Genomic DNA, 10,313 nt, shown 5'->3' on the forward strand with positions numbered 1-10,313 from the left:
TGACCCACTGGGAATGTGATGCAAGAAACAAAAGCTGAAATAAATCATTCTCTCTACTATTAATCTGACATGTCACATTCTAAAATAAAGTGGGGATCCTAACTGACCTAAAACAGGGAATTTTTTCTTGGATTAAATGTCAGGAATTATGGAAAACTGAGATTTAATGTATTTTGCAAAGGTGTATGTACAACTTCAACTGTTGATGATTTGAACAAGATGTGGGATAAATGCTAATATCGGTACCAGGACGTGAATAGGATTTGTGCCACAAATGCTAAAATGTTATGGAAACAGTGCTAGGGGGAAAAAACAAAGCATGCATTGCTGTCATACACACTACCCTCTGTAGTGCCTTTCAGTTGGAAGCCGAGCAGTTGCCATACCAGGCGGTGATACAACCGGTCAGGATGCTCTCGATGGTGCAGCTGTAGAACTTTTTGAGGATCTGAGGACCCATGCCAAATCTTTTCGTCTCCTGAGGGGGAATAGGCGTTGTCGTGCCCTCTTCACGACGGTCTTGGCTTGATTGGAGTATGATAGTTTGTTGGTGATGTGGATACCAACAAACTTGAAGCTCTCAACCTGCTCCACTACAGCCCCGTCGATGAGAATGGGATTGTGCTCGGTCCTCCTTTTCCTGTGGTCCACAATCATCTCCTTTGTCTTGATCACATTGAGGGAGAGGTTGTTATCCTGGCACCACACTGCCAGTTCTCTGACCTCTTCCCTATAGTCTCATCATTGTCGAGGATCAGGCCTACCACTGTTGTGTTGCCGGCAAACTTAACGATGGTGTTAGAGTTGTGCTTGGCCATGCAGTCATGGGTGAAAAGGGAGTACAGTAGGGGACTGAGCACTCACCCCTGAGGGGGCCCCGTGTTGAGGATCAGCGTGGCAGATGCGTACCACCTTGGGGCAGCCCGTCAGGAAGTCCAGGATCCAGTTGCAGAGGGAGGTGTTTAGTCCCAGGGTCCTTAGCTTCGTGATGAGCTTTGAGGGCACTATGGTATTAATCACTGAGCTGTAGTCAATTAATAGCATTCTCACGTAGATGTTCCTTTTGTCCATGTGGGAAAGGGCAGTGTGGAGTGCGATAGAGATTGCATCATCTGTGGATCTGTTCGGGCGGTATGCAAATTGGATTGGGTCTAGCGTTACTGGGATAATGGTGTTGATGTGAGCCATGACCAGCCTTTCAAAGCACTTCATGGCTACAGACGTGAGTGCTGCGGGTCTGTAGCCATTTAGGCAGGTTACCTTGGTGTTCTTGGGCACAGGGACTATGGTGGTCTGCTAGAAACATGTTGGTATTATAGACTCGGTCAGGGAGAGGTTGAAAATGTCAGTGAAGACACTTGCCAGTTGTTCAGCGCATGCTCGGAGAACACGTCCTGGTATTCCGGATGTTGAATGTTGACCTGCTTAAAGGTCTTACCCACATCAGCCACGGAGAGCGTGATCACACAGTTGTCGGGAACAGCTGATGCTCTCACGCATGCTTCAGTGTTGCTTGCCTCGAAGCGAGCAGGGAAGTTATTTAGCTCATCTGGTAGGCTCGTGTCACTGGGAAGCTCACGGCTGTGCTTCGCTTTGTAGTCTGTAATAGTTTGCAAGCCCTGCCACATCCGACGAGCGCTGGAGCCGGTGTAGTACGATTCAATATTAGTCCTGTATTGACGCTTTGCCTGTTTGATGGTTCACGAGGGCATAGAGGATCATTTAGCTCAGTGCGGATGTTGCCTGTAACCCATGGCTTCTGGTTGGGGTATGTATGTACGGTCACTGTGGGGACGACGTCATTGATGCACTTATTGATGAAACCAGTGACTGATGTGGTGTACTCCTCAATGCCATTGGAAGAATTCCGGAACATATTCCAGTCTGTGCTAGCAGTCCTGTAGCTTAGCATACTGCGTCATCTGACCACGTTATTGAGCGAGTCACTGGTACTTCCTGCTTTAGTTTTTACTTGTAAGCAGGAATCAGGAGGATAGAGTTATGGTCAGATTAGCCAAATGGAGGGCGAGGGAGAGCTTTGTACGTGTCTCTGTGTGTGGAGTAAAGGTGGTCTAGAGTTGTTTTTCCTCTGGTTGCACATGTAAAATACTGGTAGAAATTATGTAAAACGGATTTAAGTTTCCCTGCATTAAAGTCCCCAGCCACTAGCAGTGCCACCTCTGGATGAGCATTTTTTTGTTTGCTTATGGCCTTATACAGCTCGTTGAGTGCCGTCTTAGTGCCAGCATCGGTTTGTGGTGATAAGTAGGCAGCTATGAAAAATATAGATAAACTCTTTTAGTAAATAGTGTGGTCTACAGCTTATCATGAGATACTCTACCTCAGGTGAGCAAAATCTCAAGACTTCCTTAATATTAGATTTCGTGCACCAGCTGTTACTTACAAATAGACACATACAGCCTCCCAATGTTTTACCGGAGGCATTTGTTCTATCTTGCCGATGCACGGAAAACCCATCCAGCTGTATGTTATCCATGTCGTCGTTCAGCCACGACTCGGTGAAACATAAGATATTACAGTTTTTAATGTCTCGTTATAGGATAGTCATGATCGGAGCTCATCCATTTTATTATCCAATGATTGCACGTAGGCTAATAGGACTGATGGTAAAGGCAGATTACTCACTCGCCGTTGGATCCTTACAAGGCACCCCGACCTACGTCCCCTATATCTCTGTCTGTTCTTCATGCAAATGACAGGGATTTGGGCCTTGTCGGGTGTCTGAAGTAAATACTTCGCGTCCGACTCATTAAAGAAAAAATATTTGTCCTGTACGAGGTGAGTAATTGCTGTCCTGATATCCAGAGGCTCTTTTCGGTCATAAGAGATTGTGGCAGAAACATTATGTACAAAATAAGTTATTGTTTAGTAGCCCGTAAAACGTCAGCCATCACCGCCGCCGCCATATCAGAATTTAGCCAGGACACCGGGGTTAACACCCCTACTCTTACAATAAGTGCCATGGGATCTTTAGTGACCACAGAGAGTCAGAACACCCGTTTAACATCCCATCCAAAAGACGGTACCCTACACAGGGCAAAGTCCCCAATCACTTCCCTGGGGCATTGGGATATTTTTTTAGACCAGAGAAAAGAGTGCCTCCTACTGGCGCTCCAGCACCACTTTATAGACCATATACTACTTACAGGGTAACAAAAACAATCCCTCTGTCCCTTTAAGACTGGTTTACTGACATTGTGCATCCTCAACAAAAGTGAAGTCTAGAGCATATCTAGAGCATATCATTTTGTTTATGTGTGGCTCTGTATGTTCTTCATTGCTGGTCCTGGGGACCTACCTGGTGTACATGCTTGTGTTCCAGCTCAGCTCAGCACAAACACACCTGATTCGACTAGTGATCTCATAATCAATGTCTTACTTAGGTGAATCACGTACATGTATTCGTGCTGGGCTGGAACATAGGCCTTCACACAAAGCAGCTATAATGCCCTACCAAGCAAAAAGGCAGTAGCTGCTCACTTGGTCGAGAATTAGTTCATGTAATTTATGCTACATTAACTACATGCTTAATCATGTGGACAAGTATCCTGCCTCTATTGTGTTGTGTTTTGGAGAAAACTGGGGTCATATTAGTAACTGAACTTACTGCCCTTTAGCTTGGTTTTAACCTGCCCTTGGCTACAGTTACTGCCTTTTACCTTGGTATCATATAATTTTATTCTGATAGTGATGCAATCAAACCTGTATGACACTGACTGACAGCTCTAGGGACACAACAACATGGCACAGCATTCCAGGGGGGAAATGATGGTTGAACTTTCTCTGAAACGCTGACACCCAGACAGCTAGCTAAGTAGATCTGAGAACATAATTAATTAGCTAGCTAGTGAGCATAGACTAACAATCCTACCAGCTCCCATAAGAGGAGATCTGCAAATTATACTAACTTCAATCTATTAGCCCTATAATGAATTATATTCTGAAATTTCATCTGAAGGTTTCTTTGAATCAGTACACCACAGACACGATTTCTAGCCTGTGACAGCCACCAAGCTAGAAGTGATGCACCCCTACCAAAATGTAAAAACCTACCTAGCTAGCATTAGCATGAAGCAATACATTTGTGATACCTGCTCCCATAAGAGGCAATCAGCAATTTATCCTAGCTTCAATCTATTATCCCTATAACGAATATAAACCATATAATTGTATTCTGACATTATATGGGTTATTTGAATCAGTAACGTTACACCACACACACGATCTCTAGCCAGCTGACAGTCAGTAGACGTGCATCCCATACTGAATTGTCAAAGCCATACACCCTTGCTTTCCAGTTGAGCATACACACAGCATTGCTACCTCACTAATAATATATCTAGTCACATGTCCAGGGTTTCTGGTTTTCTTTTATATTCCAGTATTGAGTGACTGTCCTGGTCAGGAAACAAAAATTGTATCCAAAATTGTATCCATCACCTTTGTTGGTGGCGTATGTTATTAGCACAACAAGCTTTGGCATGCCAAACGTGTGCTCAATGTGTCTGCTTCGGTGCCATCATTACTTGAATGCGGGAAGAAACTGTTTTGCCAAAATGACTTCCACCAACCCCTGTGGCCTAGATGATTATAGTATCTATGGGGATCAAAGTTGCCATGTGAGGGTGCATTAGGACTGCTTTTCACATGTATTATTATAACAAGACATGGGCTACTTGTAAAACACAGTATGTAATGTGACTGACCAGAACCTACATCTCCATATAAATGCAACTGGTATCTTAGTGGAAGACACACAGAGGATGCCGTTTCAACTCTGTTACAGCAGAGCAGTTACTGCCTTTTTGCTTGGTAGGGCAGTATAGCACAACCCATTACACCCCTTTGTTGATCACTGTTGTAACCTGTTGCATGCATTTACCCTCTTACCTCAGCGATCAACCGCATAGGCTGAACAGATAATAGAGAAGCAGCAGTTGTGTGATACTCCTACCTCCTCCTACCCAGTTGTAGTCTAGTCATTCCGTAACCTCTAGACTACACAACTACACAACAGTTTTACTATCTATCTCTCTATCGAGAACGATACTCTGTTCTAGATAGATGCCTCCAATGATAGGGCATCCTCATGTGCTCTCTACTACCCAACCACTGCACAGATGAGTGAAAGGCTGACTGCATCCAGCCACTGTCCCATTTTAAAACAGGTCACATCTACCACATTAACAAGCCCTCTCAACCTGGGAAAAGTTCACATGCACACAGTCAGATGCTGTCCCATGGAGGGAGGGAGGGAGGGAGGGAGGGAGGGAGGGAGGGAGGGAGGGAGGGAGGGAGGGAGGGAGGGAGGGATGTTTTAGTGGAGGCTATACACAGGTATTCTCCCACCCACTTATTTTTCAGTGGGCACTTCTTAATCCCCATGATGCGTATCAAAGTAGTGTAGTGGAGGTATATGTGTATCAATTAAATAAGGAGGATGAAACAGATCAGAATGCTTAGCTTAACATTTTGATAAAGCATTATTTCACATTTTAGGCCCAGCAATGTGCATACGGTGGTAGGCCTATGCGTGAATGTTCTAAAATGCAATTGGCAGGTGTTAGGTTCTAATTCTCCGAGTAAAAAACTCTACGGACACTATGAAAGCTAAACAAAGTTTAATTCTTCCCAGAGGATCAATAAAGCTGCATTAGACAAAACATGTTTCCACCAACACAAGTATATATACTCCAATTTAGATGCACTCTTCCTCCTCTCCAACTCTTACATCTGTTATGGTTCGAAAGGAAGACAAAGTGATGGGGTAATAAACAGTTCCTCCTCCCTTAAGGTGATCTGACCTGACCTCAACCCCCTTGATGCCTAATCCAAAGCTCTCCACCCGTATCACCTATAGCACTCCCTTAACAGCCTCCCCTCTATCCAGCACATTCCAAAGCCATCTGGCTCCTACAGATAACCATTTAACTTCTGATGTAAAAAACAGTCTCTATCACTCCTCAGACACTATAGTATTACTCCTGATGTATCATGTCTCTAGTATAACAATGTTCCAAGTTTAACCCAGACTCTAACACAGGAAAACACAGCTCTAAAATGCGCTCCGCACATGCAAGTGGACAGAGATGGGAATATCGGTTAGAAATGTAGAAAGAGGAGAGATAAAGATGTAACAACTATCATAGGTTGCTCATATGATTAGGATAATGCCTTTCGCTGCAAGACAATTAAATACATTTGAAAGAATAGAACAGGAGAACGCAAATGAGGATGTCTTCATAAAATAATTGCCTCCACGTTTCTATGGTGGGATTTGGCTATAGACTACTTTGAGCAAGATAACACATGCTTCATAATATGAAGTAAAATGTCCAGGTTTTAAACAATTTAAGGACATAAAAAATATAGAAATGTTAATGATAGGCGTAACCTTCTGGTAAAACCTTCCCAATTAAATGTTAATAACTGGCTACAAAGTAACCTATGCCTACATGGCAAAATGATATAGTCTACCTGGCATTTGCATCAATCCAAGTGGCCATTTGTTTTTCAAACTTAATCTCATGTGCTACAGAAACGCTAACCAAACAACAGTGCTACTGTAGGTGCCTGCACACGTGAATTAAAGGGTAAATACACAAAGAAATCTAAATTTCTTAGATTTTTCCCAGCCGTCAAAACTGGTCTCCTGATGTGGTTTAAACATTGGATTTAGAACATCTAATTGTGTTGTGTTTCTATATAAAGAAGTGTGACTTTGAGAATAAAAACCTTCTGACTCAGTTGATAACCTCATTAATCTGTTTCAATAGTATTACTCTACTTGCACAGTACAGCATGGGTTGGCCTGACTGTGAAAAACCAATATGGGATTCATCATTTTAGATCATTTAGAGTGTATGCCACTGTTTCTCATATAATTTTTCACCCAGGGCGCCTTTCCTTTGCCCGGGCAGGCCATTTAGGAAATTTTGGGAAAAATTTGAGTATACCCACTTCTCCAGGCCCACTACACCATTGACTACAACATTTTAAAACAGACAAAGCAGCATATTACTGTTCATTATCCTTGGATTTTTGGAGCTGACGGGTATTGTACTGTACAGTACATTACTTTCCTTTTATGGACCTACCAACTTCCTGTGTCTTTCCTGCTGGCCCCACCTCTTACTGTTATGTCACAATCTGTGTGATGTGGTTCCTAGCGTCCTCTGATGTGGTCTGGTCGGACTGTGTCGAAGTTTCGTTCTTAGTCTGCTGCTGTGACTCAAGAGAGACTTACTTGTGGGAAGTGTATCAGCACTTCTGTGACCCCATTTTATCTAGAGAGAGGAGGTGTGTATGTAGACAAATGCAATGCTTCTGATATAACTGCCACCCATGATACAACAAAATACAACATAGAAAAATAATATGATATACACTACCGTTCAAAATTTTGGGGTCACTTAGAAATGTCCTTGTTTTTGAAAGAAAAGCAAATTTTTTGTTCATTAAAATAACATGAAATTGATCAGAAATACAGTGTAGACATTGTTAATATTGTAAATGACTATTGTAGCTGGAAACGGATGATTTTTAATGGAATATCTACATAGGTGTCACGATCGTCTTCTGGTGAATGAGTGGACCAAGGCGCAGCGTGATATAAATACATCCTCTTTTTATTTACGAAGAAGATGAACACGAAACGAAACACTTTACAAGCTACAAAACGAAAGTGCACACACAAGCTACTAACGTTTAGACATAGACAATTACCCACAACAGCCTAATGCCTATGGCTGCCTTAAATATGGCTCCCAATCAGAGACAATGAAAGACAGCTGTCTCTGATTGAGAACCACTCAGGCAACCATAGACATACCTAGACACCTACACTGAACACAACCCCATAAACTCTACCAAAACCCCCTAATACAATACAACCACCCAATACGAGACAAATACACACAAACATCCCCCATGTCACACCCTGACCTAACTAAAATAATACAGAAAACAAAGATAACTAAGGCCAGGGCGTGACAATAGGCATACGGAGGCCCATGATCAGCAACCATCACTCCTGTGTTCCAATGGCACGTTGTGTTAGCTAATCCAAGTTTATCAGTTTAAAAGGCTAATTGATCATTAGAAAACCCTTTTGCAATTATGTTAGCACAGCTGAAAACTGTTGTTCTGATTAAAGAAGCAATAAAACGGGCCTTCTTTAGACTAGTTGATTATCTGGAGCATCAACGTAACAGTGGGTTCGATTACAGGCTCAAAATGGCCATAAACAAAGACTTTCTTCTGAAACTCGTCAGTCTATTCTTGTTCTGAGAAATGAAGGCTATTCCATGCGAGAAATTGCCAAGAAACTGAAGATCTCGTACAACGCTGTATACTACTCCCTTAGTACCTGCAAAACACCAGTCTCAACGTCAACAATGAAGAGGCGACTCCGGGATGCTGGCCTTCTAGGCAGAGTTGCAAAGAAAAGCCCTATCTCAGACTGGCTAATAAAAATAAAAGATTATGATGTGCAAAAGAACACAGACACTGGACAGAGGAACTCTGCCTAGAAGGCCAGCATCCCAGAGTCGCCTCTCCACTGTTGACATTGAGACTGGTGTTTTGCCGGTACTAGTTCATGAAGTTGCCAGTTGAGGACTTGTGAGGCGTCTGTTTCTCAAACTAGATACTCTAATGTACTTGTCCTCTTGCTCAGTTGTGCACCGGGGCCTCCCACTCCTCTTTCTATTCTGGTTAGAGACAGTTTGCGCTGTTCTGTGAAGGGAGTAGTACACAGCGTTGTACGAGATCTTCAGTTTCTTGGCAATTTCTCACATGGAATAGCCTTCATTTCTCAGAACAAGAATAGACTGACAAGTTTCAGAAGAAAGTGCTTTGTTTCTGGCCATTTTGAGCCTGTAATCGAACCCACTGTTATGCGGAGCAGCACAGGGGAACCCAAGAGCAGACTCAGACAAGGAAACAGGGATGAATAAACCAAGGTATTTATTGTAACACAGGGAGAGATGAAGTGCAGATCCGGGGAAGCTCGAATGAGTTGTAGGAAACCAGATGTGGAGGCTGAGGTTGGAGTGAGCTGGGTTGGGACAGGGTAAACAGGTCCGGAGGGGAATCCAAGGGAGTGGTGGTGAGCTGAATCCAGAACAGGGTAGCAGGGTGGTGAGATGTGGAACAGGAGACAGGAACCAGAGTCAGAGCGGCAAAACTGCAGTGAGAGGCTAAACAGTGTCAGGCAAGGAAACAGGCACAGCAGGATACAGGATCTTAAATAACAAATAGCTAGAAGCATGACTGACTGAACGGAGATTACGATCTGGCAGAGTGGAAGTGGCAGGACTGAGTATTTGTAGAGTTCTTGATTATGGAACGGGTTGCAGCTGGTGGGGATCTGCTCTGACTCCAGCACACCTGTCTCCAACCACACAATCACACACACAGAGAGGGAGAGGGAGAGGGAGAGAGAGAGGGAGAGAGAGAGTGTACTGGGGGAATGGCTGCATGTCAAGGAGACACAGGATGTCCACTAGGGCAGGAGCAGATGTGACACCCACAAACGCGGATGCTCCAGATACTCAACTAGTCTAAAAAAAAGTCCAGTTTTATTGCTTCTTTAATCAGAACAACAGTTTTCAGCTATGATAACATAATTGCAAAAGGGTTTTCTAATGATCAATTAGCCTTTTAAAATGATAAACTTGGATTAGCTAACACAACGTGCCATTGGAACACAGGAGTGATGGTTGCTGATAATGGGCCTCTGTACGCCTATGTAGATATTCCATAAAAAATCAGCCATTTCCAGCTACAATAGTCATTTACAACATTAACAATGTCGACACTGTATTTCTGATCAATTTGATGTTATTTTAATGAACAAAAAATGTGCTTTTCTTTCAAAAAACAAGGACATTTCTAAGTGACCCCAAACTTTTGAACGGTAGTGTATATAAAGTGACTAACCAAAAGTCAGGAAAGTGCAAATATATTTGTGCCCTGTTCCAAGCTCTTGATTGACCAGTGTCCGCCACAGATACACACGTGTAGCCTTTTCCTGCAGTCAAATGACCTAGTAGCCTCATGGGTGGAATGTTCTTAATATTTTTTTTAAACTGTGTTTATATGTCAAACGGTTTAGTTAAATTTCAGTCTTCTGTGATGTATATAAAGTGTAAAATTGGGACGCAAACTCAAAATTATGGTATAGGTGTCTTCTTTTTTTAAGCTCATAACCATGTGTGTGAAGTGTATACTTTCGTTTCAAAGTAGATTTGTTTATGACTACCAATAAACACTCTGTGTGATCCTGACTT

The sequence above is a fragment of the Salvelinus namaycush genome, chromosome 15, assembly GCF_016432855.1.
Source record: "Salvelinus namaycush isolate Seneca chromosome 15, SaNama_1.0, whole genome shotgun sequence".
Classification (NCBI taxonomy): domain Eukaryota; kingdom Metazoa; phylum Chordata; class Actinopteri; order Salmoniformes; family Salmonidae; genus Salvelinus; species Salvelinus namaycush.